The 26,736-nt window shown below is 49.2% G+C and overlaps 1 protein-coding gene across 7 annotated transcripts in view; it reads left to right on the forward strand.

The window, feature by feature from the left end:
- The window catches only part of PTP4A3 (protein tyrosine phosphatase 4A3), a 171,278-nt gene that overhangs the window by 64,320 nt on the left and 80,222 nt on the right, over window positions 1-26,736 (forward strand). Inside the window, exon 1 of one of the 7 annotated variants that reach the window (XM_006125626.4) lies at window positions 18,613-19,048. The exons of 5 other annotated variants lie outside the window; for them this stretch is intronic. The gene's annotated coding sequence lies outside the window, so the exon portion shown is untranslated. Of the gene's footprint in view, window positions 1-18,612; window positions 19,049-19,201; window positions 19,338-26,736 lie in introns of those variants that run through there. One more of the 7 variants, XM_025185915.2, reaches the window with a different exon arrangement.

Raw genomic sequence — 26,736 nt, forward strand, 5'->3', positions numbered from 1 at the left:
ACCCATGGTCCATCTCCTGCGGGCTATACAAGACTTTTTTTACTCAATCGGGGAAAACCGCGGGTTATACTCAGGTGTGGGTAATACTTACATGCGGGTTATATGTGCTAATTTATGGTAGGTCCTTCACACTAGCATATACAGGAAGTCCCCGGGTTACGTACAAGATAGGGTCTATAGGTTTGTTCCTAAGTTGAATTTGTATGTAAGTCGGAATTGGTACATATTGTAGGGGAAACTCTAGCCAAACATTTCTCCAGAGCTCAGTTTTATTCTCCCACACCTCACTTCCCTCAGTCCTATATTCTCAAGCTGAGGCGTCTGCTGAGAAAAGCCTCTCCACGTCTCCCTGGTCTGCTGGGGAGGGGGGGCGCTAGCTTCGCGTCTCCCTGGTCTGCTGGGGGGAAGCAGCTAGTGTGGGGTTGCCTCACCCCGTTTGTAAGTAGGGATCTGATGTAAGTCAGATCCATGTAACCTGGGGACTGCCTGTAACTTCAAGAAGGGAATCACACAAAAATGAGGCCGCTACCTAAACAAAAATTGAAAGGAACAATAAGGAATGAAATAGCGGCACGGCAACTCTTTTAAAAACACTGTAACAAAGGCTTACACTAAATGTAAATCCCTAATATTAATAATACTAGGGATATTATTACTTGTATTAATAAAAGTAATAATAATAAAAGTAATTATTACTTTTAATAATAAAAAGTAAGATGACCCCTGTGACGGCGCGTTGGGGGTTCCCTGTCTCCTGCACCCCGAAATGGCACAAACAGACTGCACCAGCCAGTGGAATTGAGGGTGGTTTATTGCTCCTCCAGCACAGCGCAGCACAGATGTAGTCTGGTCACAGGAACTGGGCTAGGATGCCTCAGGCCCCCTTGAGATGGGGGAGACTGGGCCCCTAAACTCCAGCCCCTTCTCCTAGGCTCTCCTCCATGCCCTCCGACAGCCAGCAACCAACTCCCTCACTTCCAGCCCTGCCCCCCAGCCAAGGCAGCATTCCACCTTCCTTTGTTCCTCTCCATGGGGGGTGTCTGGCCACTGGTTTGCATAGTGACTCATCCTGTTTTGCTGGGTCGTGGTACCCACGGCAGCCAGTGGGGGATCCCCCAGAGCCAGCAGCATAGAAACCAGCCAGGTACCCCCACTACGTCACAGTTCTCCCCCCTCCGAGAGCGAACTGAGCAGGGTCACTCCGCTCGTGACCTAGGGAAGTTCGGGTCCTCTGCGTGGGAACCCGCCCTGGGGACATGGGTGCTCCCCTTGACTCGGGCCGGCCGTGGCGAGGCCCCACATGAATTGGCTTCCCTCTGTCCACTCGCCGCCCCGCTCCAGGGCGACTGGCACAGGCCTGTCCTCGGGGGTCACACCCACCCTTCCGCTGGCCTTGATCTCTGGCCAGGGTCTCTCGGGCTGGGGCCATGAGCCCAGCGAGCCTTCTCTGGACAGCCAGGGCGGCTTCCACCCCCGATGCTCCATCCAGGGAGGACTTCCCCTCCCATAACTCTCTCAGCAAGCCCAGAGGGTCCTCTATCTGGGGTAGAGACCCCCAAGCCGCTTTCCTCCTGTCTTGGGCCTTCCCGCCCCTCTGGCAGGAGTCACAGGACCGGCAGTACCGCTGCACGGCCGTAAAGATTCCCGGCCAATAGAAGTGCTGGAGCAGCTTCAGCCGGGTGCTCCGGATCCCCCGGTGGCCCCCAACGGGGACATCGTGGGCCAAATACAGCAGCTTGAGGCGATACTTTCGGGGGACGACCAGCTGCCGTTCTACCCTCCATGCCCTCGCCTTCCTGGGGGGGAGCCACTCACGGAACAGGAGCCCACGCTCCCGCAGGAATCTCTCCTGGCCACCTCTCCCCCGGGGCTGAGCTGCATGGAGGCCAGCCTGGTCCCTCAGCCTCTGCAAGGAGGGGTCTGCCTGCACCTCAGCCTGGAATTCAGCTGCTGAGGCAGGGATCGGGACCTGTCCCCCACCTCTGCCTAGGTCCGGAGTCCCAGCCTGGCTGGACCCCGTGTCCACTGGGATGGGACCCTGAGGATGCTGCCAGGAGTCCTTCCCTGGACCCATGTTGTCAGCCCCCCGCTGGCTCTGGCTCCAGGTAGTGACTAGAGCCCGCTGGGATTCATGGGGCCACTCCTCTAGGTCATTCCCCATCAGCACCTCGGTGGGCAAGTGCGGGTGCACCCCCACTTCCTTGAGGCCTTCCTTCGCCCCCCATTTCAGATGCACCCGGGCTACAGGCACCTTAAACGGGGACCCATCTATGCCCTTCAGGGTCAGCTGCGCGTGGGGTAGTATCCGCTCCGGGGCCACTATGTCGGATCGGGCCAGAGTCACCTCCGCCCCCGTGTCCCAGAAGCCCGTCACCTTCCTACCATCCACCTCCAGGGGTATGAGGCACTCGCTCCGCAGGGGCCGTCCTGCCCCCACCCGGTACACGGAGAAATCCGCCTCCTGAGAATCAGACCTCCCAGGGGAGGTGCACTGAGCATCCTTCCCCTCTCTCTGAGCTGAGGTTTGCCTGCCAGCCCCTGCCTCTGGGGCAGCCTGCCCTTCCTCCCGCCCCAGCCAGTTAACCCTGGAAAGTCCCCGGTCCTGGGACCTGGTGCACTGAGCCCTCTTGTGGTCTTTTTGCCCACAGCGATGGCAAGTTAGGCTTTGGGCTGTCTCTGTCCAGGCCCTGGCTGGTTCTCTGGGGCGCAGACGACCTGTTCCTTGGTCTCGCCCCGTAGTTGACTCCCTCCGTCGCTCAGCCGAGATCCGATCTCTGCGCGGTTCCCTCTCTCTCCGGGACTCCCGTTCACACCCGGACCGGCTCTCCGTGAACTCATCCGCCAGTCTCCCGGCCTCCTGGGGGTTCTCTGGTCTCCGGTCCTTGAGCCACAGCCTCAGTTTGGGTGGGCACGCTTCATAGAACTGCTCCATCATGACCAGCTTGAGCAGCTCCTCTGCGGTCTGGGCTCCGGCTCCAGACACCCACTTGCGGCAGTATTGCGCCAGGCGGGAGGCCAGGTCCACATAGGTCTCCCGTGGCCCTTTCTGTACCCCCCGGAACTTCTTCCTGTACATCTCGGGGGTCAGCCCGAACTTGTGCAGCAGGGCCTCCTTGACTCGGTTGTAATCCCCTGGCTGTAGGTCCTCCAGCTGACTGAGCACTCCAGCGGCCTCCTGGTTCAGTGCGGGGATGAGCTCCTGCAGCCAGTCAGCTGGGGGGACCCGTTGCAGTCCACAGGCCCTCTCAAAGGCACTGAGGAACCCGTCTATGTCACCCATGTCCTTCAGTTGGGCCACCACGAGCCTCTCCAAGCGTCTGGCAGTCCTGGGACCCTGGGGCCCATCCGCACTTGGCGCAGCCGGTGCCCCGCCGGTTCTCCGCTCTGCCATGGCCAGCTCATGCTGCCGCTGCCTCTCTCGATCTTGGCGCTCCCTCTCTCGGTCCTGGCGGTCCTTCTCTCGGTCCTCTACTTCCAATTCCCTGATCCGCAGCTGGATCTCCAGGTGCCGCAGCTCCGCTGGGCTGGCCCCTGCCCTAGATGGGCTACTTGCAGGCCTCCCGGGAGACGCTGTCTCATCTCTCCGTTGGGTTCCAGCGCTCCTTCCCCTGGGGACAAGATCCTGGCCCTGTGGCTGGTCATTATCTTCCAGCTGGGCAATCAGCTGGGCCTTGGTTGCTTTCTGCACAGGCAAGCCCCTCTCTCTGCACAGCCCCACCAGCTCTGCCTTCAAGAGTCGGGCGTAGGCCATCTGCCCGCTGGGCCCCTCGGTGCAGACTCACCAGTCTAGTGCTGCAGCGCCCCACGATTCCCAGGAACCGCTTCGCTCTGTCTCCAGCACGCCTGGCTCCAGGGCTCTTGCTTCTACTGCGCCTTGTCGCTTGCCGCTGGAAGCTCCATCCACGGGGTGCAGTGCATCCCGCTCCTGACACCAGTGTGACGGCGCGTTGGGGGTTCCCCGTCTCCTGCACCCCGAAATGGCACAAACAGACTGCACCAGCCAGTGGAATTGAGGGTGGTTTATTGCTCCTCCAGCACAGCGCAGCACAGATGTAGTCTGGTCACAGGAACTGGGCTAGGATGCCTCAGGCCCCCTTGAGATGGGGGAGACTGGGCCCCTAAACTCCAGCCCCTTCTCCTAGGCTCTCCTCCATGCCCTCCGACAGCCAGCAACCAACTCCCTCACTTCCAGCCCTGCCCCCCAGCCAAGGCAGCATTCCACCTTCCTTTGTTCCTCTCCATGGGGGGTGTCTGGCCACTGGTTTGCATAGTGACTCATCCTGTTTTGCTGGGTCGTGGTACCCACGGCAGCCAGTGGGGGATCCCCCAGAGCCAGCAGCATAGAAACCAGCCAGGTACCCCCACTACGTCACACCCCAAAAAAATTGCAACCATGGCTCAATAACAATTAAAAGAGAGGGATATCTTTTAAAAATTGGAAGTCACATTCTCCTGAGGAAAACAAACTCTAGCAAGTCAATAAATAAACTCTAGCAAGTCAATTGAAAAGTATAATGTGGTGGGCCAAAAAAGAATGTGAAAAGTAACTAGCAAAAGATACAAAAACTAACAGCTACATTTTTAAGTACACCATAAACAAGAAGCCTGCCAAGCAATCAATGAGGCCACTAGACAAATGGTGCAAAAGGAGTACTCAAGGAGAACAAGGCTGTTCTTGAGAAGCGAAGTAAATTCTGTGCACCAATCTTCCCTACAGGGCATGTAAAGCAAGAAGTCATTCTTGTTAGGTGACAGATGTGAGGAACTGTCCCACTTTGAGGTGTCAGTAGAAATACTTTTGCAAGACATTAATAAATGAAAGGAGACTCAAGGAGCTTGGCTTGTTTACTTTAACCAAAAGAAGGCTGAAGGGGGACATGATTGCACTTTTTAAATATATTAGAGGGATAAATACCAGGGAGGGAGAGGAATTATTTAAGCTTAATACCAGTGTGGACACAAGAACAAATGGATATAAGCTGGCTAGTAGGAAGTTTAGACTTGAGATTAGACGAAGGTTTCTAACCATTAGAGAAGTGAGGTTCTGGAACGGCCTTCCAAGGGAAGTAGTGGGGGCAAAAGATCTATCTGGTTTCAAGATTAAACTAGATGGGTTTATGAAGGGGATGGTTTGATGAGATAACATGATCTTGGTAGCTAATTGACTATTCATTATCAGTGGGAAATAGGTCAATGGAGGGATGATAGGAGTTACTATAGAGAACTTTCTGGGTGTCTGGCTGATGAGTCTTGCCCACATGCTCAGGGTTTAGCTGATCGCCATATTTGTGGTCGGGAAGGAATTTCCCTCCAGGGTAGATTGGCAGAGGCTCTGGAGGTTTTTTGCCTTCCTCTATAGCATGGGGCACAGATCACAGCTGGAGGATTCTCTGCATCTTGGGGTCTTCAAAGTATTTGAAGGCTTCAATATCTGAGATATAGGTGAGAAGATTATTCTAGGAGGGGTGGGTGAGATTTTGTGGCCTGCACTGTGCAGGGGGTCAGACTAGATCATTATAATGGTCCCTTCTGACCTTAAAGTCTATGAGTCTATAATAAATGTAATAGCAATTAGTTATCAGGACCAGATGGTATTCACCCAAGAATTCTGAAAGAACATCAGTAAGAAATTGTAGAACTGTTAACTGTGATATGTAACCTAATGCTTAAATCAGCCTCTGAACCAGGTAATGGACTGACAGCTAATGTTAACTCAGATTTTTTTGAAAAAAGGCTTCAGCAGTGATCCTGGCAACTGCAGGCCATAAGCCTAACTTCAGTACCAATTGGTTGAAACGACAGTAAAAAACCAGAATGATCAGACACACAAATGAACATATGTGGGAGAAGAGTCAACACGGCTTTTGCCTCAGCGATGGATTAGAATTCTTTCTGGGTGTCAATGAGCATATGGAGAAGGGTAATCAGTGGATATAGTGGACTTGGGACTTGCAGAAAGCCTTGACCGTTTCCCTCATCGAAGGCTCTTAAGCAAAGTAGGCTGTCATAGATTAAGTGAGGAAAACTTCTCATGAATCTGTCACTGATTAAAATATAGGATGCAAGAAGAATAAATGGTCCATTTTCACAGTGTAGAGAGGTGAATAGCAAAATGTCCCAAGGTTCTGGAGAGGGATGAATGCTGGTTAGCTTATTCACAAATGATCTGGAAAAAACAATAATAAGTGAAGCGGTGAAGTTTACAGATAACAAAACTACTCAAGATAATTAAGTCCAAAGCAGACAGGGAAGAGTTACAAAGGGATCTCGCAGTATGGGCAACAAAATGGCAGATGAATTGAATGTTGATAAATGCAAAGTAGTGCACATTGGAAAATATAATCCCAGGTATTGCATACAAAATGATGGGGTCTGAATTACAGTATTGACCCCCCCCCCCCCCCAAAAAAGCAAGTGCAGTATTATGTTAAACATGAACTATTAAAAAATAAAGGGAATGTTTAAAACATGATTTGACAGCATAAGGAAACTGTGTTTCTATGCTTGGTTCATTTAAATGAAGATGATTAAAAGCAGCGTTTTTTTGCATAATCAAGTTTGATGATGTATTATATTAGTTTTCAGTTGTAAATTTTTGAAAGAACAATCAGAACATTTTATTCAGAGTTAAAGACAACCTCCATTTCTAGGTGTTCTTAATGCTGAGATTCTTCTGTAGCCATTACTACACAAGAAAGAAATCTTGGAGTCATCATGGATAGTTCTTTGGAAACATTTGTTTAGTTTGCAGCCGCAGCAGCAGTCAAAAACACTAATAATGTTAGGGCCCATTAGGAAAGGGATAAATGATAATAGGCAGAAAATATCATCATGCCATTATATAACTCCATGCTACACCTACACCTTGAATGCTGCATGCAGTTCTGATCATGTTTCCAAAGAACTATCCATGATGACTCCAAAATTTCTTTCTTGTGTAGTAATGGCTACAGAAGAATCTCAGCATTAAGAACACCTAGAAATGAAGGTTGTCTTTAACTCTGAATAAAATGTTCTGATTGTTCTTTCAAAAAATTTACAACTGAACACAAATATAATAGAATCATCGAAAAAGATCCATTGTAATTGAAAAAAAATACCAAGGAGGCTAATAAAAATGATTAGGGGTACAGAACAACTTCCATATGAGGAGAGGTTAAAAAAGGCGGATCTTGTACATCTTGGAAAAGACACGACTCAAGCGGGAACATGATAGACATCTATAAAATCATGAATGGGGTGGAGGAACTGATTACAGGAATGTGGTTTACCTCTCTCTTCCCATAACACAAACCAAGGGTCACTCAATGAAATTAAGAGGCAGCAGTTTTCAAAGAAACCTAAGGAAGTACTTCTTCAGGCAGCACACACGCCACCTGTGGAATTTGTTAGAGATGTTGTCAAAGGCCAAAAGTATAACAAAGTCAAATGAGAATTAGATAAATTAGTGGACAATAGATCCATCAATGACTTTTGACCAAGATGGTCAATGTTCTGCCTGTTCCTAAACCTCAGCAGATCAGAAGCTGGGACTGGATGAGGGGCCGGATCGTTTGCTAATTGCCCTGTTCTGTTCATTCCCTCTGAAGCTTCTTGTGTTGGCTGCTGTCAGAAGACAGGATAATAGGCTAGATGGACCATTGGTCTGAGGCCAGGATGGCTGCTCTTATATTCTTAGAGATTATCCTACCGACTCATGGGTGAGAAAAGAAGCTTTAAAATAAAAACCTCTTCAGGGGCATTGAACAGTTTCCCAGTAACGCGCGTAGTAATGTTGAAAGCCAGCCTCGACAGCTGGTTTCATGCACTAGTGCTGCTGAGTCCCAGCGTGCGGATACGCTGATGGTGTTTAAAACACTCATGTGCCGTGGCAGCTGCTGAGACAGTAACCTACTTTCTGCTCCTGGTTCACAGCCCAGAAAGAGATGAGAAAACCTGTGTGTTGCCAGCGGTGTGGGAAGGAGCCAAAGCTGTTCCCGTTTTGTTGTGCCGAGAGCTGGGACATGCTAATTGGCTGGCAGAAGGGGAGACCGGCCTAGTGAATAATACTCTGTCTCCAAACCTCTTCTCCTTCCCCCCACATGCTCTCTTGTGCTCCCTCAATAGAGAAACTGGTTCCAATTCATAAGCTATAGATATGGTTTAAGGGAGGTGGGCCTGCCGATGGGGTGAGAGTGGGACAGTTGCCCCGGAGTCTGGTGATTCAAAAGAGCCCAGCAGCGGCTGGAGCTCTGGGCCCCTTTGAATTGCCACTAGAGTGCTGCTCCGTGCGGCTCTTAGGTCTGTGGTGGGACCCAAGTGCCACATCCCAGGCAGCGCTGAGGGCTGCCTGTCCCCAGCCCCGCCCCTTCCACCTGAGACACAGAGCCCCCCTACACACACACCTTGCCCCAGGTCCTGCAAGGGCTTGTTGGCCTCCCTGAAGGCAGGAATTTCACTTCTTTCTAGCATAAGACCCTGTTCCGGGTTCCTGACGATGTTCCCTCGATTTAAGGATTTTTTCCATCTATGTGCATAATACGTTTTTTATGAGCACTGAGGCATGTGTGAGTGCACTCCACCCGCAGAAACTCAGAACCCAGCTGTGGACGCTCTGCTAATCAACTGGGCAGCATTTGAATCTCTCCTGAGAGGCCCGGCAAGCGCACAGCTCACAGGGGATGCTGGTTCCCGAGGGACAGCCTTCCCTTCTGTCAACATGGACCTCCCTGTGTACCACGAAGAGGCTGACTGAATCCCTGCTGTGTTCTGGGAGGGAGAAGTCTTTTCTGATTTGTCTGCCCTCTTTCCCCCCCCCCCCCCATTCTTGCCATGTGACCCATCCTCCAGGTGAGGTGGACCTGATTTTTGGCTGCTTCTGCATTAGGCCGACCCCACATCTCATTGGGCTGGATATGCTGCTGAAGAGAGCCTTAGAACTAGCCTGCATGAGAAGCGCTACATCCATCCAGCAGCCGCTCGAATGCGGCTCTCCCGTCAGCATAATTACTCCACCTCCGTGAGAGATGGAAACTATATTGTCAGGCGAGTGTCTCCCACCAACAGACCGCTGGTGTGGACAGCAGCAGGTAGCTGTCATTTGTGTTGCTCAGACGGGGGTGGCTTTTTCACCGCCCTGAGCGACATACGTTACATTGACTTAAGTGGTTGTGTAGACCTGCCTAAAGGCTGTCTCTCTCATACCCTTCTTTTTGGAAGTCAGGCAACTGGATAAATGGGAACCTTCAATATAGAGTAAAGGAACAGATTTGTTGAAGCACCTTAGCCCACTCCTCAGCAGACCACACCAGACTCTCTAGTACAGTTGGTTGTTGAACTGTGGTTTGTAGACCGTGATCGGGCAATGCGGGAATGTGCCGTGTCAGTTTAAGAATCCATTACTGCTGTCCTGATTGATTACACAGGCAGTACAACCCAATACTTCTGCATTTTAGCTGCAGCTTGCTAGGACTTAGTGTGAGAACCACTACTGAAGTGAGTTCACCACCCTATAGTCCTGTCCGAACTGGAAGGAAGTAGATAAATATTTCTTCATAGCTAAATGTGTGTAAAACACTCCAGTTTCAACTGTGCTAATTCTCAGATACGTGGTGTGGTGCTGCGTGTGAGAACACACCCAGGTACTTAGTGTATCCTTGTCCGGTCCAATGTTGCATGTTCCATACTATTCTGGGAAACTATTCCAGTGTTACAGGACGTCTGCCAGGCAGTCGCTCCTCAATTCAACTTCAATGTTAGCTTTCTCTGTTTTGATGCACTACTCCTACGTATGCACCATACAGACAGGTATAGGCAGCAGGAAAGACCCATTTTAACCAAGTTATAAACAATTGACTCTTGAAACTCTTGCTCTCAAACCACGTCCTTAGCTTCTTGATCTTTATTTTCTTGTTGTTGTTGTTGATATAGCCAGTTTATCCTTGCTTTCTGTTGTTGAGGTATTAAGGTTGGCTCTCAGAGGGGGCTGGTTGAGGAGGGAAAGCTGTGCTTTACCTTACAGTGTTTTTGGCAGGCTGATCAGCAGGTTCATATGGTCTAGCCCAGGGGTCGTCAGTGTACGGCACATGTGCCGTAAGTGGCACAGAGGGTGATCTTGAGTGGCATGTGCAACGAACAGTCTTCCCCCTTGCTCCCCTCTACAACAAGGAGCCCTTGCTGGTGATCCAGCATCATGCCCCTCCACCCCCTGCAAGGTTGGAGCCAGTGCTGGCTTTCTGCGTGGGTGGGAGGGGAGGAAGTCCTAAGGCTCCATGCTAGATCTGGCTTGCAGGGAAGCGCGCGCGCGCACTGTTCCTCCTCTCCCTGCAGGAAAAGCAGGAGCAGAGCCCAGGGCAGGAGACTAAGTGGGGTGCGTGGTGGAGAGAGCCTCTGCCCCACTTCTGGGAGAGCAGCGTGGCCCAGGGCAAGAGGGTTAAATCTTGGCACGCCACTTCGGAAAGTTGCTGACCCCTCTAGCAGACACAGCCCATGGGACAGGAAATCAAGACATGTAGATTCTGTTCCAGCCCTGCCACTGATGTGCTGTGATTTTGGGCTAGTCCTGTTATCTATGTGTCTATTTCCCCTCCCATCTTATGCCTTTCCATGTCTAGTTAGGGTGTGTCTGTGCTAGGGATGTGATAGTGTAGTCGATTAACCGATAAGCAAAAGCTTAGCGGTTAATGCTATAGGCTACACTCATTTCTCCTGCCCTCCTTCTCTCCCCGCCCGTCAGTACATTTTTTAGCATCCTGGCCAGTGCGCCAGGTCTGGGACCTACCCCTGCTGCGGTTCCACATTTAAAGTGTATTAGGAGCTAAGCTGTATCAGAGGCAGTGGCAGGGGGCTCCTCGAGAGTGGGGCCAGAGTACACTGTCTGCTGGCCTTACCCCGGGGACTATAGAATAGTCGGGTAACCGATAAGAATTCATGAGGTTAATCGACTATTCGATTAACTGATAGTTAATATCCCTAGTCTATGCGGGAGCTGGAGATGTGATTTCAAGCTCAGGTAGAGGTACATGTGCTAGCTTTGATTAAACTAGTGCACTAAAAATAGCAGTGTAGGTGTGGCGGCATGGGCGGTGGGACTGGTTAGCCTCTGTGAACGCCGTCATGTCCAGGACCTTTGATACATGTTTGGGGCAGATAGCCGTCAAGTCACCTGCACCTCCGCAATCATGCTGCTAGTTTTGGTACACTAGGTCATTCAGAACTCTCGCACATATGTTTACCTGAACTGGAAATTACAGCCGCAGTGTTAGTGTAGACATCCCCTTAGATCGGAGTGGGCAATAATTTTTGATGCGGGGGCTACTCCAAGATTTTGGCAACAGATCAAGGGCCACACTTTTCAATAGGGGGTGCAGGATGTAGAGCAGAGGTTGGGTGCAAAAGGGAGCTTGCGGTACGGCACTGGGGTGCAGGAGCGGGTGTGGGGTATGGGAGGGAATTTTAGTGAAGGAGGGGGTTGTGACCTGGGGCAGGGGATTGAGGTGCAGGGTCCAGGAGGGCGTATGGGTCCAGGAGAGGATTCTGGCTTGGGCGAGGGGTATAGGGAGGGATGCAGGGACTAGGAGGGAGTTGGGTGCAGGAGGAGGTGGGGTGCCAGAGGCAGGCTGGCCGGGCTGGGCTTACTGCTGCTGGCCAGGAGCTGCTTAGGTATCAAGCAGGTTTCCCTTCCTGCCAGCAGCCCCTGGCTGGCTGTTCCATTTGACTGGCTGTGCTGTGGGTGGGGAGGCTTTGGGCACTGTCCCAGCACCCCAACAAAATCTCTCAGCTCCTATTGGCTGAAAACCGGCCAATGGGACCTGAGAAATTGTGCTGCACTGCCTCCACCCACCAATTGTTGGCCAATAGAAGCGGAAAGATTTTATGGGGGTGGGGACAGCATGCAAAGCCTCCCCCCAAGAGCTGAACAAGATAGGCCAGTAAAGATTGCTTAGACTGGAGACACGCATATATCAAGGTAAGCATGTTGTGCGCAGAGACACTCGCATCAAAGGATTGAAATACTACCCTGAATTCCAGTAAGTAGCTATTGGTGATGTAATTATTTCTGTTTATAATGGGTGTGGTATGGGGGAGGGGAAGCATTAAGCATTTCCATATCTCCTGTATCTTTGCAGCTGTCTTCCTCTTATATCCCCAGGAGGGAATTTGCTGCCACGGCGATAACATAGTGGTGGGTCATGCTTGTTCTTTTCTGTGCGGCAGTACATTAGTGGTTGTAAGCCTGCAGCCTCACATGTAAAATGTGCAAAAGTGAAGAGGTTCAGTACCATGGTGGTAGGCGCCTCCAAACAACCCAGAGAGAGACAAGAACGTACAGGGTAAACCAGTAGTTTTCAAACTTTTTTTTCTCATGACCTGATGGAAGAAAATTGATGCCCTTGACCCAACATAATTTGATTAGAGCGTGAGGGCTGAGCAGGAGAGCTTTGGAGTGTAGGAGGGGACTCCGTCTTAGGGGAGGTCAGGGCTGGGGCAGGAGGGGCTTATGTTGAGCTGCTCCCATTCAGTGGTGCAGTGGGGATGCCAAGGCAGCTTTTTGCCTCTCCTGGCCTCGCAGACCACGCTGCACCCCAGAAGAAGCCAGCAGCAGGTTCCTAGCCAATGGGAGTGCGGAACTAGTGCTCAGTTCCGGGGCAATGCATGAAGCCCTGTGCACGCTCTCCCCCCTTTTCCCCACCCAATCTAGGATCTGGGCCTGCTGCCGGCCGCTTCTAGGGCACAGCACGGTCTGCGGTGCCAGGACAGGCAGGGAGCTGCCTTATCCCTCCCACTACTCATCTGATCCTCCTGCAGCAAAGAGCCTCCATGCCTCACATAGCGGGTTGCAACCCCTAGTTTGAAAACCGCTGGGACAGGAGGACGGGATGCACTGGGAAGCCCAGCAGGGAGAGTTAGTTCCAGAGTTTTCGCTGTGGAATAATGTAAAGGACAAGCTGTAAGCTCCAAGGAGAACAGGGAGTTGGAAGTGTTGTGGGGGATTGATTGGAAAACTGGTTGGGATGCAGCTCTGTGCACAGTGGCTGAGACGCATGATTCTGTCACTCGGAGTTTAAACTTTCGGGTGGCAGTGGGGCTTGAGGAGCAGAGTGCTCACTGGCTCAACTCCTTGCTGCCCTCCAGACTCCCAGGTGCCCCTGGGAGCAGATAGGGTTTTGTCTTTGACACCATCCTTACAGTTTCTGGATGAGGCGCAGTACTTTTGCTCTTGACCAGACGGGTTCATTTAAAGAGCTCCTGGCATTTTTCCCCAAGGGCCAGGGCCGTGCTTGTGCAGTCTCTCAAGTTAGTCTGTGATGTATTGCTCAGCTGTAGCTGATAGCCTTATACTATATGGTGCAAGATAGCTGTTATTTACGAGTGTGGTAGTCTAGGTGTTGTCTTAAACAGCACAGCTAGCGCAGGCAGGAAAACTGGAAAGAGATTTCCTGGTGGCGCGTGGGAGGGAGGGGGAGTCAAAGTTTTTTGACTTGCTGGCCAGCACAGACCATCAAGTTCTTTTTTAAGCATAGTTTCTCCCCTGCCCCCCCCCCCCCCCCCCCCGCTAAATACATATACAGTTTGTACCCTAGACGGGCATATTGGATTACCTGCACTCAGAATTCTTCACATCCTGGGTTTAAAGAGTGAGAGTTCCTGTGAACAGATTAGGGGTGTAAAATCCCATTTAAAAAGCTAACCGGTTGACCATTACATTTAACCAGTTAACCTGGGAAGGGTGATGCTTACTGGTTAACCCTTTGTATTCCTGAAACAGAGTGGCTGTTGTGTTCCCTCTCAGAGGAGGTTGACTTTCCAGGATGGTGTGATAGGATATATTGTTCATCTCTAGTGTGCCACAGGGCTACTCTTTGTTTTTAAAGTTACAGACTAACAGGGAGACCTCTCTGGGACTTTTTCAGTGATGGGTATGCCTGTGGGTCTTTCTGAAGGTTGGTGAGCAATGAGAATAGTTATAACCCTCAGGCCAGGCCTACATTAAAATATTAGGTTGGCAGAGCTACATCACTGAGAAGTGTGAAAAAATCCACCTGCTCTCCCCCCCTCGCCCCCCACAAGTGAGATAGATAAGCTGACCCAGCCCCTAGTTTAGACTGCCCTAGGTCAGTGGAAGTATTCTATTGGCCTGGCTACCTCCAGTGGGTTAGCTGTCTGGATGGGTGAGCCCCTTCTGTCTCGGTAGTGAGTAAACCAGTGTGGCAGTCTCTGTGCAGACCTTGCCAGAGTCCAGTGAGCATGGCCAGGGAAGAGCCCAGCAGTCCTGGAAAAGCTAGATTAATTGCAGCTGGTGAGCCATTTGGCTTTTCCCCCATGAAAAGTAGCCTACTTGACCAAGCAGTACAATGACCATTTGTGCCTACAGGATGCTTTCCACATTGGCGTTGTACAGACTTCAGCTAATGACTCCTCACCCAGTGGTATCCCCATTTTATAGATAGGGAAACTGAGGCAGCTAAGGTGGCTACAGCTTAGGCACTTCACACTCCTAATCTGATGCTGAAATCACTTAACCCGCTCCCTGCTGTTCCTGTTTCCCTTCTCTTGTAAACGCCCTCAGCCTCTACAGAGGGAACAGCCTGCCAGCAAGCTGGGATTTTGTGTCATACATTATCCTGAGGAGCCTTTGGGTGGTTCCAAAAGCTGCTCAATGCCAGTGATGAGAAAGAGACAGTGGCTGCAGGAGAGCGATACACATCCATTAATGCCTCTGTTATGCTAGGGCAGAGGTGGGGAATCTTTTTTGGCTTGAGGGCTGCTGACCCCCAGAAAAAAGAAAAATTGTACAGAAGTGAGAAGCGCAAAGCCCCCCAAAATAAACAAACCACCACCGTCACTGACATGGCCCCCAACTAAGACGGATACGCCCCACATTCCTCTTGCACACCAGTGCTTAATGGGGGCCCACGCTAGTAGATTTTCTGGGTCCCCTTAGACTCTGGGGTGGGGTCAGAATGAGGGGTTCAGTGTCTGGGAGGGGGCTGCCGGGAAGTGGACTTGGGGTGTGGGAAATGGGCAGGAGGGAGGGGGCAGGAGTGGGCTGAGTGGGGGTGTGTGGGCGGGAGAGGGTGCAGGAGCAAAGTGGGGGTAGAGTAGTTTGGGCAGAGGAGGATGCTGGAGTAAAGTGGAGTGTAGGGTCTGGGTGGGAGAGGGGTGCAGAAGCAGGCTGGGGGTGGGAGGTGTGTGTGTATGTGTGGGAAGGGGGGTGCGGGAATGGGGTGGGAGACCGGGGGCTGGAGCACCAATGCCAGCTCCCCGATGCTGGGGATGAGAGCCTCGTGTCTCGGGCCAGATCCATGCAAGCCAGGGGCTGAATCCGGCCCAACTGTAGATTCCCCATCCCTGTGCTGCAGCATTACAAAAACCTATGGGCCCATTGTCAGCTGCCATGGCAAAAGTCACGCCCTAGTGTAGGCTGGACCCTTCAGAAATACTGATCTGTCATAGGGACTGTGGGGAAGACCCTTGCCAACAGGGTGCAGAAAGATAGACAGGAATACCAGATGGGAGCGGGGAGAACTTGATGACTGAGGGAAGTTACAGTAGGCTGTAGGACAGGGATACCGAGCCGGAGGGGCTAGGGCAGTGTTTCTTAAACTTTGTTGCGAGGCTCGGAAGTGTCCTGTGGAGAACAAAAGAGTTCAAAATGGCTGCCCTTAAAGGGGCAAGCGACCTTTTTTTTTTGGCTCAATAACTCCCTCCCCTCCCCCCTCCAACTTTTTTTTTTTTTAAATTATTTGCTCAACAAAAAATCCTTGGTGTTTCTCATAAAAATATTTATGGTTTGGTGTTCCTCAGTCTTAAAAAGTTTAAGAAACACTGGGCTAGGGTGTCATGTGAGTTCCTTGTTAAAATACTGCTGCTAAACTGGATTGGTTCCTTTATCACTAAAGCTCACCCCTTCTTCTGTGGTTGTGTTAAACCCTGCCAGAGATGACATGTATCCGAGGCTCATCAAAATGCTTCTGAAGAGCAGGTTTTATGATGTTGCCTGTGCAACTAGTCTGAGGGGCATTTTGGGGTTGTGTGTGTGTGGGCCTGTCCACAGGCTGACCGAGAGATTTTTGTGGGACCCCATTATTAAAATGTGGGCAGCCCATGAACAGTAGTGCAGCCCTCTTCTCTTGAGACTGAGCGTTCAAATTCCAACCAAGGCAGAAATTTGCCCTCTGATGGACATGTACAGTAGATAAAATGGTATGGTGGGCACAGTCGAGTTCCTAGGGAACAGATTTTCACAACTACTTCTGCGACCAGCTGGATTTGCTGTTCGTCTGGGCAGAAAGGCCAAGGAATTTGAACAAGCCCACACACAGCTGCTTGTACCCACTGGTGAGAGAGTGGAGGCATGGTGGTTGAAGGGGGCTGTGGGCCTGTAATTCCCCTAGGGCAGAGACTGTGTCTTCATACAGTATTTCCCAGTAGTCTTAATTACCACCATAGTGAGAAGTTAGGATACTAGCAGGCATGAGCTGACAAAGCTGTTACAGGATCCAGTAGCTGGAAACTGAAATCAGCAAAATTCCAAATGGAAATAAGGTGCTAATTAACAAGGAGGGTAATTAACTATTGTAGCAGGAATTATGGAAATAGGAGCTTTCTAAAGCTCTATCATTAAGAATCCATCACTAACCAGCTTTCTAAAGGAGATGCTCTAATTCAGCCACAGGCTGTTTGGTGGAGTAGGAATCGCTGAAATCCTCCAGCCTGGGCTATGCACAAGGTCGGACTGGATGGCCACGGTGGTCCAGAGCCCGAATCCAAAAGTGGGGACCCATTGTGCTAGGTGCAGAATAGGGAAGTACCAAAGAAGACTCTTGCCCCCGAGAAGCAGAGTCAGCCTTAGATAACAGCTGATCAGCTGTTTGTCGGCTCAGCGCGGCAGCCATGTAAATTTAAATGAAGCCACGATTATTTAAATCGCGGCTTCATTTCTCTTTGCCAAACAAACAAATCACATGGCTCCGTCGACGGAGCCATATAGTTTAGACGTACCCAAAGTCTTGGAGGGGTTGCTGTGTTAGTCTGTAACTTTAAAAACAACAAATAGTCCCGTGGCACCTTAGAGACTAACAAAATATATATATATATATATATATATATATATATATATATATATATATATATATATACATATATATACACACACACACACACAAGGCTCGACAAACTATAGAATCTACTCACCCATGGCGAGTAGATTTCAGCCGTGCAACCCGTTTACTGGTGGTGCGCGCATGCGTAATGTGGTTCTTGCACATGCGCAGTGCGGGGCTGGCGAGCGGCTTTCGCAACCGTTTGTCAAGCCCTGTGTGTGTGTGTATAGGCACACAGGGCTCGACAATCTATGTAACCTACTCGTCCGTGGCGAGTAGATTACAACCTGGAAGAGCCAGATTCAGGTGATCTGCGCATGCAGAGATCACCGGACAGCGCAGCTGGCGAGCGGGGCTCACCGCGGCTCGGCGAGCCCTGTGTGTGTATATATAAATCATGAGGAGAAAGAACAGTGGTGGCCCAAAAACTCCTGTGCACGCTTGAACTGTTCTACCCTGGATGGATTTTGCTTCAAAACTCCCTGGAGAACAATCTCCTCTTAGAGATCAGCTATTATGTAAACCAGCTTCTCATTCACTCCCACGATGAAATCATTTATTTCACAACCTATTTGCATTTCACTGTCCAGCGAACATCCCTCCACTTCCGCCACCGCCACAGGTGGCTGTCGTTGTGGTCCCTTTGTGCATCGGCCACTGGTAGCACGTGGCACCCTGAGCTAGGGACAGTGGGTACCAGACTCAGGTTGCTAAGCAGGAGGATGCTCTAAAAATAGAAATGTTCCCTCCAACATCCTGGCTGTTGTCTCTCCTCGCTGGTCTCCCCTCCAGCGATGGGTGTTGAGCTGCCCAGTAGAAATCCTAGTATTCCCAACAGAGCAGCAACCCAGAAAGACATTGAAGTATTGAATTGACTGGAGGAAGATGGGGAAATAAGTCAGGGAAGCTGAGGAATAGGGCCAGCAGGAAGTGCTAATGTCACCAGCTTACTTTGGAGCCACCAGCTTCTCCACCTGGGACAAGAGAGCACTCAAGTTGGCCATTTAGTTCCCATTAGTCCTCAGACTGTGGCAGGTAGTCTGGCAGGAAGGATCATGGCTCCAGCCCCCCACCCACAGTATTTTTCATCCTGCCTTGTAGCCAGTTTTCCACCCCCTGAGAATACTGTTGTGCTTCCTGTAGCGAAGCACCTTCCTTCCAACGATCTCGGAGCCCATGACAGATTTTCATGAAGGGTTGAGCCCTCCCTGCGGTCCTGTGAGTTCGGCACGTACCGTTCTCCCTGGCTGAGAAACAGAGAAGCTTAAACGTTGTGGGCTTCGGCGATGCAGCCAAGACCACGCAGGGAGCCTGTGACTGGACAATGACTTGAGCCCAGGTCTATGAAGGCTGGTCCCGCACCTCGGCCACCACACCAACCTTCTGTAACCTGGGGGATTGGCTTGCTTCCTGAATTACCTCATCGCTGAGCATTTGGCCAGCAGCGATCCAGCGCGCCACCTTTAATATTCCAGCGGAGAATAATTGGGGTGGGGGGAGGGGAATAGGAAACTACCTCAGATTCTCCTTCCTCTTCCTCTCCTGCTGAAAGCCTGGCATGTAATCCTCTCGTTTGATCAGGATCCGCTTCCTGCGGGGCTGGTACTGACACTGAAAATCCAAGCCACACTTGCTAGCTTCCCTGCTTTCCAGTCAGGCCTCTTTTCACAGCCCTTCAGGCTTTTGGTGCCACGCCAGGGCAGAACTGGAGCTCTGTGATTTGCAAGGCAGCCAGCTTAAATGATTATATTACGATTCCCTGTGGAGTTGGCCTCTCTTCCCCCCGCGACCCCCCTCTTGCGCCGAACTGGCATTTGAGCTCACTAATTGAACACAGACATTGCAGCGCTCAACAGCAGGGAGCACGTTGATTCATTCCCCCCTCTTCCCCAAGCCTTGGATTTGCTTGCTTTCTTGTTCACTGAAACAGGGGGCAAGGGGTTGCTGCTGTCTGGAGGCTGAAGGTAAGTCTGGAAGCAACCTGAGCTGCATGCCAAAGGGTAACTAATTGCTTCCAGTGAGTACGGCTTGTATTACTGGGGGGGGGGGGTGTCCCCCTCTTCCGTAAGATTTATCAGCTTTGCTTGAAATCCAAGTAAGGAAAACCTCTGACGTTGGAGCAGCCTTTGAGAGCTCCGAGCTGCTGGCGAGAGGATATTGCAGAAAGTCAAACCCGGATCTCACGCTGAGGCCGGGGGGTAGCTCATTCTGCCCCCGGTGAGCACGCAGAAGGAGTCACCGCCTCTAGCGCGAGTGAGTTGTCGGTAGCTGATTCTTATCTTGTATTCGCTGTCATGTCTCTCTTTGCATTTAAAGCCTGAAATACTGAAAGCTTTCCGGCTCCTTGCGCTGGCGTACGGGGCTAATTCTTTCAAGCTGGAGTAGTAGTTCAGTGCCACGTGGGAGAGGCTGATGTGATGCGTGCAGTGAGTGTGAAAAGTAAATAAATCTTAAGCTAATTCTCTCAAGTACCCAGATTTACAGCAGTGCAGGGAAAGGGGGCTGCTAGCAATGTATTTTGGCTGTCCTTGGGGTAACCTTTTTTCCTGTGTCTTGAGAAACCAAGTAGTTCAACCTTGTCTTACCCACCTTTTCTATGAGAAATGGAGCATTTCTGTTGAGTTCTCGCCTGATCTGTGTCTTCCTGAGAAGTGGATTTTAGACACACATTCAGAAAGGCCTTGCTTTTTTAAAGCATAGCCGTGTCTGTGTAAACATTTCCTTTATTAAGCCTCCCAGATAGCATCTGAGTTTGCACCAGATGCCTGGTACTAGGAGTGCAGTCTTTATAAAACTAAATTTGTCAGGGTCATGAGAGCTTCTTGTGTTGGCTCTTTGGTACAGATTTCATGCTTGATACTGAGTTTCTGTTTCTCTCTCTTTTTAAGAGTCACGCTCTCAACATCTGGGGAGGGCAACATTCTTGCCCTTCTTTGATAATAAGGAAGCTATGTGAAGACTAACAGAGCCCTGCTTTCATGCCAAGAGATGCGGGGCTACCTCTCCCCCTAGAGGAGATGGATAATCCAACCCAGTTGCCTTATAGATTGAGCATTTGGTAGTTCTTGGACTGTTCCCAGGAATCGAGGCAGGAATACAATAAAGGATGTGGACAGGCAAGCAGTGACTGCACTTGGATTACTGCTAGACATCCAGAAGTCTGGCATTACACAAGGCCAGCCATGGGCTTAGCAGCTGGGGCTGCTCAGAATGGCTTTGGGCAGAGGTGTCCCTGAGTTTTAGCAGATGAAATTGCAGAAGGTCTGGGGATTGGGGCTTATTGTTCATTGTGAGGCTGTCGTTCATTGTAGCCTTGGAACTCGGATACTCACCTGAGTTCAGTTCTTGGCTCTTTTACTGGCCCTCAGCAAACTCTGTTGATTTAGGGATGTAAAATCCCAATTAATCAGTTAACTGATTAACCTCATGTTTAACTGCTTACTTAAGTAAGTGGGATCCAGTCCCGGTGCTGGGACTGCTGTTGCCACCGGCAGCAGGATTCTCTCAGTCCTAACCCCAGGGCACTGGTAAAGGGTGATGCTTACCGGATAACCAGTTAATTGATTACCCATTCATATCCCTGCTCTGAGTATGAACGATCGCTTTTGCCATGGACAAAGTTAGGCAGGAGGCCTGTCTAGATAATCCCGGTGGTCCTGTCTGACAGTCGAATCTGCGAAATCTCAGCATGATATTTAAACACGAGCCCAACCAGCACGCCAACAGTCACACTAGAGTTAGGTACATGCGTAAAGTACCTTGCTGCGTCGGGGCCGTGGTCTCTCTCGGTTCTTCAGCACTTTCTGAGGGTTGAAATTTCTCCTCCGAAGAGATTGTGGTGGTTCTGTATAATCGTTAGTATTTGAATTCGGTGCTGTGATGTTTTTGCCTTGTGCGGACGAAACCTGTTCAAGAGTGCAGCGCTCTGGTGCCTTACCCTGAGTTTGCTTTGTAGCTGAGCTCCTCCAAAGGCCTGTGACATGCCATGTTCCAACCCCTGATGCTTTTCTGAGCCTCGGCTTCCACCTAATGATGGGGAGTGGTGGCAGGGATTCTGGGGTGTATATGAGGCTCAGAAGCGAGTCGTAAAGAGGGAAGGGGGGGTGTCCTGCTCCGGAGTTGGAGGCATACTGCTCCCCTGTGTTCCTTCATGCCAAGCCACCGCCCTTTGAGGCAGTGTTGCTCAACATGTCATGCACATAGTGTAACAGTCAGGCAAATGCTCTGTAGCTGTCATGTGCCTCTCAGCCATGTGACTCTCGGAGGAAGTCTATAGACAGATTCTAATTTAGAGTCGCATGTTCCTCAGTGAGCTTCAAGGAAATACAGAATTTAATCCGTTGGCCAAGCAGTGCTTAGGGACGGCAGGATGGTCTTGCGCAGAGGACATTGGACAGAGAGTCAGGAGACCCGGAGTCTGTTACCAGCGTAGTTATTGACCTGCTGGATGACATTAAGGAAGCTAAACCTCTCCCTTCCCACCCTCTACCTGTCTTGTCTATTTAGATTATACGCTATTTAGATTATACTGTCTCTCACTGTCTCTACAGCACCCATCACAGTGGGCCTCCGCTCCTCCTTGCGGCCTGTAGGTACATGATCGTTAATAAAACAAATCCTAATGGTGTGCGTTCTTCAGAGCAGATAGGCGAGTTTGGAATTTTTCTTTGATTTCCTGCGTGTCTGGTTCATGGCAAGCCATGTGCTAGACTTCAGGCTACTGTCAAGGTAATTTTTATTAGCTGTCCTTGCTCAGATAGACAAACTGTTGTGAAAGTGCAGTACATGGAGGGTCATCTGCGTCAGCACAGCCAAGGATAGCTTGTTCTCTACGCTCGTTCTTGATTCATGCAGCAGTCAAGTCAGGGCTTCCAGACTTGTGTAGCTTCCATCAGCGTTTGGTTGCACAGCTAACCTGTGCAGGGACAGGCTGTTCTACATGATGTAGTAAACTAAGGGCTTGTGGCCATTTGGTAACTTACCAGAATAACTCTTCCAACACAAATCGAGGTTGAACCTCTCTAATCGGGCACTCTCTGGTCCGGCAACATCCATAGTTTACAGCCACTAGTTCTGGCTCTGTGTTCTCTGCTGTTACTTAGCTCCAGTTTACCCCTAAATGTCTTCTAAGTACCCAGTAAGCCATGGAAGTGTTGGTAATTCTGCTAGACAATACTGACCTCCCATGGTCTGGCAAATTCTCTGGTTCAGCACTGGCCAGGTCCCATGGGTGCTGTACTAGAGAGGTCAGTCTGTATTCCACTGTTGCCATTTGGATGTGTTCTTATTCTGAGATATGAGTGTCCATCTAGAAGCTTATCCTCGAATAGCTACTTCAGTATAAACCCTGAGGCCATGAAGGTAAGCTCTCTGCTTTCTCTTATGGGCAGAAACTGTTGTAGTTCAATAAGAAATAACAAACTAAATGGCAATTAATAACAATTTTCAACTTCTCTGGGCTTCGGATGCATTCCACAGCAACTAAACTGTTAGTTAAATCTGATCTATGTTTTTTTAATGTTTCATCTGCCCTGCAGAACACAGACACTGATTGTAAGATTCTGCTGTTGCCCCTCATACAATGTGTGGATTAAATGAAAGGGGAATTCATTACAAGCAAGTCTTTGCATCATTGCAAATCAAGCTGTGCAGTAAACTGAGACCAAAACCATTGGTAAACAACTTGCACTTGCTACCTTGTGTACTGAGATGCAGACTTGAAGTGGAGTTGAGTTTCTTGTGTAAAGTGTGTTGCTGTGACCATTAGAGGAGACCTGGCCATTGGTGGGTTGTGATGCCTGAAGCCGTTGGGAAAACATGGTTCAGATAGCTGGCTAAAACAGGATCATGTGATGGTATTCAGCCTGAGGTCTGTAGTTTCTAACAAATACAGGTGACTTGGTAAGCAATATTCCTTCTAATCTTTTGCGTCAATGTGCGGAATAATTTATTTGCACTGAGGCATGTGCAAATGTGCACCATCCATAGAAACAAAAAGCCTCACAGTTGGCGCTCTGCTAATCAGTGGATGCTCTGCTAACCAGCGCTCTGCTAATCTGCTAATCTCTCCCTATTCAGCGTGCAGTTTACAGGGAAGCGTGGACACTGGCCAGTACTGTGGACGCAGGTAGCTCTCTTAAGTAGTCATATGGCCACTGTAATGTCTGAACACCTCAATCCTCCCAGCAGTAAGATCTAGAAGTGCAGTTAGCTCCATATTACAGACGGGGAAACTGACATGCAAAGAGGATCGCAATTTGTCCAAAGTCATCTGTGGAAGAGCAGGGATTTGAACCCAGGTCTTTCAAGTCTTCTTGCTCTAACCACTGGGCCATGCTTTTTTTCATTTAGAAACTGGTTGCATGTCTCCCCCACCATTCCTACAGAGTGTCGGGCCTCCAGCTGCACTCCTCCTTGGAGGACACACAGCTTCTTGGTCTATTTTCGAGTGAGGCTGGTTGTCTTGGTCAGAACTCTCAACCCGGAGTAGGTTTTGCATTTATCCTGGGAGGCCCATCCACTTCTATACTTTTTGCCACCATCCCTCCATGCGTCTCAGGCTGGTGACACAGATGTGGCCAGCATGTCTTGCAAAGGAGAGAGTAGGAGATATTCTGTGATGAGCTAGAGCTCTGTATGTGTTCCTGAATGACACTCCCCTAACCCTTCTTTTCCTCCAGCAGCCTGACTGGATTTGTCTCTTGCTTTCATGCTTATTGCCAGCGCTGGTCAGTGTCTTTCTAATAGTGTTAATGAAAAGTGACCTCTTGTATTCTAAATGGAAATTTTCATTTTTCTTAAAAATGTCCAGATTTCTGTCACCCCTCCTCCCCCCCCAAACCTCCAGTTTTCAAAAACTGAAAAATCTTTCAGAATTTGTCATGGCACGTGAGACAGCTTTTCCCATTCAGTTCTACTCATTTCTCAAGGAGCTTCTAGGAGGCAGATGTACCTACACCATGCATCTCTTTCTTCCCTCTACTGACTAATGGATCTGTCCTGCCTTCAATGTCAGATTGCATGGTGTCTCATGGCTTTTGTTAAAAGACAGCGAGGCCTCAATTGGTGACACTGATTTGCTTTTTCCGGCTGCTTGGCAGCACAGCACCTGGGTCAGTCTCCTCCCAGTCACCACTTAAAGCTCTGTGTGCAGATGTTGGGTTGTTTTTTTTCCTCTAGCCCTTTCATCTTTAGTTCCTGTTTCCTTCCACACCCTTACTCCCACTGGGAATTTCTGAACTTTTCTTTCCTTTGGCTGTGATTATGGGTTGTGACCAATACAGTGTCTCTTCCGTTGTCAGATTCAATTTTTCTCAGTGGCGTTGGAGTCCTGGCTGGGCAGGAGGACTATGATGCATTCCATGAGGTCTGTGCACTGGAACTTTTTGTATTTATCAGGCCTGTCTATCACAAATTCATATATTTATCCATCCAGACACCCTCTGTTCTAGTTGAGCGGTATGCCATGTGCTGCTGTTGCTTTAAGTTCTACTGTAGCTGACCTTTTACCTTTCCTTTAATCTGCTGTTTTGCATGATAGGAAAAAATATATGGTCTGGATTTTCAAAAGTGACTCGCAGTTATGACACAGTCTTTTGGGTGCCCAACTTGAGATCCAGGTGCTGGATAATTTGTGCACAACATGTCCCATTCAAGGTGTTTCAAGCTGAACACCAACAATTACTAAGCGCTCTTTAAAATCTTGGCCAAACTCCACCTTTCAACAGTCGTCTCCCCTACCACTGCAATTCAGGGTACGTCTCCACTGCAAATAAATCCCGTGGCAGAGGGTCTCAGATCCCTCGTCAGGATTCTGAGTCAGGTTTGTGCTACAGAGCTAGAAATAGCAGTGTAGATATTCCCACTCAAGCAGGACCCGGGCTTCTGAGACCTGCCACCGTCACTTAGGTATGAGCCCAGACTCCAGCTGAAGCGAGAATGTCTACATGATTATTTTTAGCTCTGTAGCGTGAGCCTGAGTCAGTTGAGCTGTGCTCCAAAACTCAGTTCTGCAGGAGAATTTTTATTGGTGGTGATACACTTTAGGTGAATCCTCAGTCACAACCTAGGAAAGAATCCTCTCTTCCCTCATTTCTTTGACCCTCTACCACTGATGGGTTTATATCTGGTAAGATTTTTAAAGGTTAAAATATAAGCCTCGTTTAAAGGAAAGCATTTTGTATAACATGAATAGGAATATTTTTGTGATATTCTTTTAGTTTCACTAAGTTTTGAGAGTTTGGGGATCGAAATGTTCTTGGAGGGTAGGTGCGAAGGCCGGGAGGAATATAGAGTGCTAGTGTTGGAAAACCAGCAAGTAAAATGGACTGGAAACACAGTGAAATTGAACAGTCATTTTTTGCTGTATAAACTGAACCCGGAGCAGAAATCAAACAAACAGCATAATGAAAATTCAGTTAAAATCTTCGGGCTTTTAAAGGAAATAACGAAAACAGGTAAGGATTTTTAAAATGTTGACAGTGTAATTAATGTTTGTGGAATTACCATGTGTAGAAATTCCCTCCAAAGAGCCAGGTTTTGTTTTGTTTTAAAGCTGGTTAATAAGTATGCTTTTCTTTTTTAAGACTTTTTTTTATAAAACTAAACCTGAATAGGCATGATCAGTTCTCCATCATCTGTTACACTCAGTAATGTTCAATTTTAGCTGTCTTCAGTAAGATAGCAGAAAAGAAAAACAAAACCCCCCACCTATTTTCTCCTGTAATATAACTTGCTATGAAACCTCTTAAAAAAAATCTCTGTCCAAAGGTGAAGTGTGCTAATTTTGTGCCATTTGGACTTTATAATTAAAGTGAAAGCAGAGTGAGGGAATAATCTCTCCCCTTTCTAAGAACAATAGCATAAGAACGGCCATAATTTTTCAGACCAAAGGTCCAGCTAGCCTAGTATCCTGTCTTCCAACAGTGGCCAATGCTAGGCGCCCCCTAGGGAGAATGAACAGAACAGGTAATCATCAAGTGATCCATCCCCTGTTGCCCATTTCCCTGATAGAACCTAGGAACACCATTCCTGCCCATCCTGGCTAATAGCTATTGATGAACGGGTCCTCCTTGAATTTATCTAGCTCTTTTTTGAACCCTGTTAAAGACTTGGTCTTTACAATGTCCTCTGGCAAGGAGTTCCACAAGTTGACTTTGCATTGTGTGAAGAAATACTTCTGTTCATTTGTTTTAAACCTGCTACCTATTAATTTCATCTGGTGACCCTTAGTTCTTGTGTTATGGGAACAAGTAGATAACTTTTCTTTACATACTTTCTCCACACCAATCATGATTTTATAGACCTCTATCGTATTTCCCCCCCCCCAATCTCTTCTTTTCTAAGATGAAAAGTCCCAGTTTAATTAATCTCTCCTTATATGGCAGCCATTCCAGACCCCTAATCATTTTGTTGCCCTTTTCTTTACTTTTTCCAATGCCAAAATAAGTGATAATAGCTTAATATGGATTCATTTATCAAAGGAAGACTGTATAGATTTCTTTCCAGTCTCTCTGCCCTGCACAGGTTTTACATACCTGTTTTTGAAGAGAAGAGGCTGGGCATGGTTGTATGCGATGTGTTGTAATTGCAACGGGAGTGCTCTGATAGCTTTGCAAAACTCTGAGGAAATAGATGGGACCTCCTAGTCACA

Source organism: Pelodiscus sinensis, chromosome 2 (assembly GCF_049634645.1).
Source record: "Pelodiscus sinensis isolate JC-2024 chromosome 2, ASM4963464v1, whole genome shotgun sequence".
NCBI classification, from domain to species: domain Eukaryota; kingdom Metazoa; phylum Chordata; order Testudines; family Trionychidae; genus Pelodiscus; species Pelodiscus sinensis.